Here is an 8,628-nt window from a genome sequence, read left to right as displayed (position 1 = left end):
AAATACAGTAGCATTGTGATAGTTTACTCCGAGGTAGCGGATTGTCTCTGCAGAAGTTATGGATGCAATTTCATTGTAACCGTCTAATGGTTAGAGATTTGTATGTAGGACTTCGTTTTACTATGGAAATGGACTTGTTGACGTTGATTGTTACGCCAATTTCTTCGAATCTCTAGATGACAATTTCAGTTATCTTTCTAGCTGAAGTCTCGTTTTTTGCTACAATCAACGTATCAGCAACAAAGCCGTTAGAAAGGCCCGGCATTAAACAATTTCCATGTCCTTATTGAACGCTGTTGATGAAAATTCTTCTAAAATGTGATCAGTAGCAATGTCGTAAAGCGCCGGCGATACGGGAGAACCTTTATTGAAAACATTTCAATGGGATGTACGACCACTCCTCGCTGCTTAGCTATGTTCTTGTGGATGCTACCTCCTAGCTTCCCCTCACAGAGTTTACCACAATGTGGACAGGATGTGGCGTTAACAACTTCATTCTTATTTGGGTTTATTGAAATGTTGGGAGGACTTACAACAAAAATGAAGGTACGGATTTAGGGAAGAAATCAGAAATCTACATAAAAACTGGTGGGACGAGTTTGTCTGTGGTAAAGCTAGACAAAAATATTGTTCATGCAGAAATTCTGATGGGCTCAGCTTCAGAAACATCGTGTTTATGTCAAGAATAGATTTCGAAATGTTGACATACCATTGATTCTTAAGCGGAGGCAATTTCCCTCTAAATTTAGCCTTCTCTGACACTGGCAACAACGCACAGGGGATTTGGGATGGATCTCTACAGTCCAATGTTTACCCGCGGATCTCTATAGGCCTATCGAGTAACTCAAAAGTGCAACGTCAAAGTCCAACTCCCACCTACAACTAGGCCTACACTCAATACGCTTCATGAGGAAAGTTCACAATTCCTGTTACGATTCTGTACAATTGACATGTACTTTTGTTCCTGTAGTCATTTCAAATTTCCAATGACATTTTACATATTAATTTTTAGTGTCGAAGACAGGCTTACATACTGGTGTATAAATAAAGTATAAAACATCCCAATGTATATTGTGTTGAAAGTTGGATTAGATCAGATGACCGGTTTTTTAATAACAATGTCTTAAAATTGATACATGCTTGAAACACACTTAAAAACGGGTACGTTTTGCGTCACATCTGCAATAAAAAGTGTACCGGGAGGTACGCCTCAACTCCGCCCATTCAAAAGATCCGCCTTAATGAACTCTATCTAGCCAACAAAACGTGAAACTGCTACTGCATGAAGTTGGGACATTAATCAGAATATGTCACTACTGAATAATTGAGAAGTTTGTCATTTCTAAGTTTCCTAAACTGATTGGATTTATTTGGTTTTGTTTTGCTGTGTTGGTTCATGGTGTGGGTTACTGTAGTCACGTCCTAGTTCGTGAACCATGGGCAACGGCTGAGTGGACTAGTAAGTGGTCCTGAGAGTCGGGATACCAGTTGCTATGGAATGGGAGTGGGCATCTCGGACATATTCTGAGTCGTGGCCCTCCTTGTGCTCAGGCGGCTAGGACTATACAATTCACCGGTGGTCCATAACCCGTTAGAGGAGAGATCCTCACTTGGACTATGTGCAAGTAGAGTAGCATCCTGCTTCATGAATTTACCGAGCTCAGAACATTTTAAGCAAGCCTCGGACCTATGGGAGTAACGGAGTCTCACTCCCATTTCCAGGCGAGGGACTCCGTGGAAACAACTTGGCGAACGAAATGGAATTCGATGGGGAGCTATCAATATTAATGGGGCTTATGGAAGAAAGAAAGTAGAACTGAATGAGTCAGCAAAGAGGATGCATCTGGATGTGCTAGGAGTAAGTGATATTCGGGTAAGGGGAGATAACGAGGAAGAGATAGGAGATTATAAAGTGTACTTGACGGGTGTTAGAAAGGGAAGGGCAGAGTCTGAGGTAGGGCTCTTTATCAGGAATACCATTGCACGCAACATAGTTTCTGTTAGGCACGTAAAAGAGCGAATGATTTGGTAGATTTGTCACTTGGAGGAATTAGGACTAGAATTGTCTCCGCGTATTCACCATGTGAGGGTGCAGATGAGGATGAAGTTGACAAGTTTTATGAAGCATTGAGTGACATCGTGGTCAGGGTCAACAGCAAGGATAGAATAGTGCTAATGGGCGATTTCAGTGCGAGAGTTGGGAATAGAAATGAAGGATACGAAAGGGTGATTGGTAAATGTGGGGAGGATATGCAAGCTAATGGAAATGGGAAGCGTTTGCTGGACTGTGCTAGTATGGGTTTAGCAGTTACGAATACATTCTTCAAGCATAAGGCTATTCACCGCTACACATGGGAGGCTAGGGGTACCAGATCCATAATAGACTATATCTTAACAGACTTCGAATTCAGGAAATCTGTTAGGAATGTGCGAGTTTTCCGGGGATTTTTCGATGATACAGGCCACTATCTGATCTGTAGTGAACTAAGTATCTCTAGGCCTAGGGTAGAGAAAGTGAAATCTGTCTCCAAACGAATAAGAGTAGAAAATCTCCGGGACGAGGAAATTAGACAGAAGTACATGGATATGATTAGTGAGAAATTTCGAACAGTAGACAGTAAGCAGGTTCAGGATATAGAAAGTGAATGGGTGGCATACAGGGATGCTGTCGTAGAAACAGCAAGGGAATGCTTAAGAACAACTGTGTGTAAAGATGGGAAAAGGCGAACATCTTGGTGGAATGATGAAGTGAGAGCGGGTTGTAAACGTAAAAAGAAGGCTTATCAGAAATGGCTCCAAACAAGGGCCGAGGCAGACAGGGATTTGTACGTAGATGAAAGAAACAGAGCGAAACAAATAGTTGTTGAATCCAAAAAGAAGTCGTCGGAAGATTTTGGTAATAAAGTGGAAAGGCTAGGTCAAGCTGCAGGGAAACCTTTCTGGACATTAATAAAGAATCTTAGGAAGGGAGAGAGAAAGGAAATGAACAGTGTTTTGAGTAATTCAGGTGAACTCAAAACAGATCCCAAGGAATCACTGGAGAGGTGGAGGGAATATTTTGAACATCTTCTCAATGTAAAAGGAAATCATCCTGGTGGTGTTATGAACAGCCAAGCTTATGGGGAGGAGGAAAATGATGTTGGTGAAATTACGATTGAGGAAGTGGAAAGGATGGTAAATAAACTCCATTGTCATAAAGCAGAAGGAATAGATGAAATTAGACCGGAAATGGCGAAGTATAGTGGGAAGGCAGGGATGAAATGGCTTCATAGAGTAGTAAGATTAGCATGGAGTGTTGGTGAGGTACCTTCAGATTGGACAAAAGCAGTAATTACACCTATCTATAAGCAAGGGAACAGGAAGGATTGCAACAACTATCGAGGTATCTCATTGATTACTATACCAGGCAAAGTATTCACTGGCATCTTGGAAGGGAGGGTGCATCAGTCGTTGAGAGGAAGTTGGATGAAAACCAGTGTGGTTTCAGACCACAGAGAGGCTGTCAGGATCAGATTTTCAGTATGCGCCAGATAATTGAAAAATGCTACGAGAGTATTAGGCAGTTGTGTTTATGTTTCGTAGGTCTAGAGAAAGCATATGACAGGGTACCGAGGGAAAATATGTTCGCTATACTGGGGGACTATGGAATTAGAGGTAAATTATCAAAATGAATCAAAGGCATTTATGTTGACAATTGGGCTTCAGTGAGAATTGATGGTAGAATGAGTTCTTGGTTCAGGGTACTTACAGGAGTTAGACAAGGCTGTAATCTTTCACCTTTGCTGTTCGTAGTTTACATGGATCATCTGCTGAAAGGTATAAAATGGCAGGGAGCGATTCAGTTAGGTGGAAATGTAGTAAGCAGTTTGGCCTATGCTGACGACTTGGTCTTAATGGCAGACTGTGCCGAAAGCCTGCAGTCTAATATCTTGGAACTTGAAATAGGTGCAATGAGTATGGTATGAAAATTAGCCTCTCGAAGACTAAAGTGATGTCAGTAGGTAAGAAATTCAACAGAATTGAATGTCAGATTGGTGATACAAAGCTAGAACAGGTCGATAATTTCAAGTATTTGGGTTGTGTGTTCTCCCAGGATGGTAATATAGTGAGAATGAATCAAGGTGTAGTAAAGCTAATGCAGTGAGCTCGCAGTTGCGATCAGCAGTATTCTGTAAGAAGGAAGTCAGCTCCCAGACGAAACTATCTTTACATCGGTCTGTTTTCAGACCAACTTTGCTTTACGGGAGCGAAAGCTGGGTGGACTCAGGATAGTTATTCATAAGTTAGAAGTAACAGACAGGAGTGCAAGTGTATGGCTCCATTCATTTTGTGTGCGGGCCAGTAGTGTGGGTACTAGTTACCCCTGTGTACTAAATTGCAAAGTATAAGTTAGGCCAAGAGAGGCCAGAAATTTATAACATTTTTGATGTAATGTTGCCTTGAATAGGCTGTAAGAAACTGGTTATTAAAGTGGGAGAGCATGTAAGCTCTTTTCTGTGATTTCTAAATTCTACTGTAATATTGAGTGGTGCGTCTGGGAGACTAGAGATTGTAGCTTTTGGAGCAAGTGCTCTTGAATTTGGGAGATTTCTATCACCACCTTTGAAATTGTAAACTTGTAAATCTGGGGCTTGAAGCCCAAAATGGTTAAATTCCCTATTCTGGGGTTCTCTATTTTAATCCCCAAATTTGTCATTGTTATTTCACTAAGTGAAAAGTTGTTAAGTTTCTTTTTTGAAAATAAATATAACTTTTATTTCAAGTTTTAAATTAATTTTTGATATTGTAGTTATACCCCTTTACCCAGCACCTTCTTTCACCTCTGCGTTTCCCGGAACAAAAAGTGTTACTATAATTACAAATTAAAAACCTAACGTAAAATGAAACTTGAAATGAAGCGATGATGAAGTCGCTGAATTTTCTGTAGGCCTATTGGTTATTTAATGAACAACCTCCAAACTCGAGTACATATAATAATTTGGCCGACAGTAAATTATAATTGCTTGTTGTACTCTTGTTGGTGTTATTGTAAGTCATAGTGTAACATTAAGGTTCGTGTGAACTTGTATTTGATGATGCTGGATTTAGAATGTTAAACTAGTAGTAGTTCTTGTAACATTTTCTTTCCATGGAATTTCTTGTTGTACTCCTGATCACACTACTGTAAGTGACCATTGCCACCGGGATATTTCCCAATTGCAATGTATTCATTAATGATAATAATAATAATAATAATAATAATAATAATAATAATAATAATAATAATAATAATAATAATAATAAAAATAAAATGTTGATTCCCATCACACTTTATCCAAAAAGTTCATCTAGAATAAGCGAGCAGGAGCCCAGGCAGGTTTAATCGAATGAGGCCTACCTGCTGCTGCACTGAATGCTGGAAAATTTCTGTGCATGGACACAAGTGACCGTAAATGTCGGGCAACAAATGAAAACAGCCTAGTCCTCGCAAACGAGAGCAAGGGAGGTCGGATAAGAAAGAGGAAAGTCTAGCACAGGTAAATGGACGCAACGCCATGCGCAGTTCGCACCTCGTAGTCGAAGTCCCTGAAGTTGTGAGCCTCGGAGGGAATTTCACAATGAAAGTGAGTAATGAATTGAACGACTTCTCACTGGGCGAGTTGGCCGTGCGGTTGGGTTCGAGCCCCACTGTCGGTAGCCCTCAAGATGGTTTGCCGTGGTTTCCCATTTTCACATAAGGAAAATGCTGGGACTGTATCTTAGTGAAGGCCACAGCCGCTTCCTTCCCATTTCTAAGCCTTTCCTATCCCATCGTCGCCATAAGAACTACAGTATCTGTGTCGGTGCGACGTAAAGCAAATCGTAAAAAGAACGACCTCTGTAAATCTCTTAACCACTGCAAACTTATACAGTGGTGTGGAATACCACAAACAAATGCAAGCTCACACCCACCGCTCCGCGAGGCTCAGGCTCCGACCCGAACCACGCGGCGAGCTTTTAGAACGAGTTTAAAGCCAGGTTGAGTAGCTTTCAGCGCTGGACTTCTCAGTCCAAGTTGGCGCGATCGATGCCGGCTTAGTTTGGAAGTGCTCAAATACGTATCGATTAATTTGCTGGTACCTAAAAGAACTTCCGCCGGACTTCCTCGGCGAACACCGTAAAAGTGGGGCGTTGAAACGAAGACATTACTACTACTACTACAAATCACTGAGGCGCGCCGACTTATTGGGCGTATGAACACAGGCTTGTCAAATGAGGAACAGCAAACATTCCTGTATAATAACAAATATAGTGCTGGTTTCTCAATTATATTCTTGAACGAGTCTTATGTACGGAGTTTTCAATAATATTCACAAGTAAAGAGAAACATACAACTTGATTCGTAAATATTTTAAAGGAATGTTTTGTGTAGGAAGCTATGAAAAATAATCACAATTTTAAAAATTAGAACCTGGTTCATAAATGCATTTTCTTAATAAATGTCCTATTACTGTATATTATGAATTTCATGATACGAAATGCAAAAAGCTCTATCACCACGTGCACCGCCTTGACACTCACCATTGGGAAATGCAGATCTCGAAAGGAATGCCCGCTTTCTAAACTCATTTCTTGGTATGAAAACATCTACCAAGTACTCCAGCAGCCTCCACCATACTCCACGTTCTAAGGGGACTTAACATCTGCACAAGTTTGTTGGCAAAGTGTGTAAACTTTGTTTAGCTTATAGCAACTATTTCTGATGTAGCTGGAGCCGCCAGAATGACGCCATGTGAGTGGTATCGACCGAAATTCGAGTGGGAAGTTAACAGCTAAGCCACTGTGTTAACAATGGCAGGAGAGAATTGGAATACAGGTATGAGGCTAACAGTAAACACCCTTCGATTAATTTGTGTCACATACAGACTCGATTAAAGGTAGGTTATGGAACAGGGCAACAGTTTCGACCACAGATAATATGATATGGCGTATGGCTTTTAGCGCCGGAAGTGTCGGAGGACAAGTTCGGCTCGCCGGTGTAGGTCTTTTGACTTGATGCCAGTAGGCAACCAGATGATGGAGACGACACATACACCCAGCCACCGTGCTATCGGAATTAACCCATAATTGTTAACTTTCTGAACCGTGCCGGGAATCGAACCCGGGACCGCTGTGACCAAAGGCCAGCACGCTAACCATTTAGCCACGGAACCGGACTGCGACCATAGACGATTCTAGGGGATGCTTAGATTCTGCATTGAGAGAACAGGCTCTAATACTAGCTGGGAATGAGTGGCGCCCCCCCCCCTCTCAAGTCTAGGAGTATAAGATTGCAAGTTTGTTTAGTTTATTCTCGAAGCCCCGTAAGACTTCAGTGTGTGTATTATAGAGTTTGTTTGTAATTTGCTTTACGTCGCACAGACAGGAAAGGGCTGAAAGTGGGAAGGAAGCGGCCGTGGCCTTAATTAAGGTACAGCCCCAGCATTTACCCGATGTGAAAATGGGAAACTGCTGAAAACCATCTTCAGGGCTGCCGACAGTGGGCTTCGAACACACTATCTCCCGGGTGGCCACTTGCTCCGTGTACTACTTCGAATAGAAGCGTGTGAATATTCTTAAAGGAGGTGTAGTTAAACCACACTGTTTTTCGCGAAATGCAACATAAATTGTCAAATATTGTTACAAAAGGACAACGTCTTGTTATCGGCCTAAAGCTGAAGGTTATTTATAAGAGAAAATAAGCCCTGTATCTTTTCGTACCGCTCACAATATAATGCAATTTTCTTCGCCCGGATAAATCAAGTGTGCACCAAGGTGGTATTGATTTTTCTGCAAGTAAAACTACTTTGGTAATCCTTTCCTTTTGATGCGCTGCCACCGAATTTAGACTCGTGTCCTCGTGGCAGTGCAGCCGTTTGACTGGAATGGAGTGCCGGGAATCGAACCCAGACCTCCGGGAACCGCCAGGGTCAGCTGGGAGTGGTGGTGATTATTGTTTTAAGAGAAAGTACAACTAGGCAACATCCTCTTTATAACTCTAATCAGAGAGAAAAACTAAAGGTATCGGCCAAAGAAAGACAAGGGCCACGAATGGCGTGAGCATGAGACTCCCTAGGCCTTGATACCTAATACCGTCGGAAAAGAACAAGAGTTGACCAAGAAAAGTCGAATAGGACAGATGAAAGTGAGGAGTCTGGCACAAGTAAGACAAAGCAATGCCAGGACTCAGCTAAGGGCTCCATGGTTGTCAACCCACGCTCCCAAGTTTAGACCCCCTTTTACTCCTCCTTTACGATAGGCAGGGGATACCGCCGCCACCCTAATGGGGGATACCTTTCTGGGAAGTGATATCGCTATCTCTAACAACACGGTCGTGTTTTAACGTCGCAAAGACTCACTTAGGTTACTTTTTTTTGGCAAGGATGGGATAGCAAAGGCCTGGGTAAGGTATAACCCCAGCATTTGCCTTGTGTAAAAATGGGGAAAACCACCTACAGGGCTGCCGACGGTGGGTTTCGAAACTAACATCTCCCGAATACGAGCTCACAGCGAAATAGCTCGGTCTCTGACGACACGCAAGGAATCAGTTCAGTTACGAATTCATTTTTCGATGCCAAGTAAACCTATTTCGAAAAACTGCTGCCCAAACAGCACGTCTGTTTCTATCCG

This window comes from Anabrus simplex, chromosome 1 (assembly GCF_040414725.1).
Source record: "Anabrus simplex isolate iqAnaSimp1 chromosome 1, ASM4041472v1, whole genome shotgun sequence".
NCBI classification, from domain to species: Eukaryota; Metazoa; Arthropoda; class Insecta; order Orthoptera; family Tettigoniidae; genus Anabrus; species Anabrus simplex.
This window is presented reverse-complemented; position numbering follows the sequence as displayed.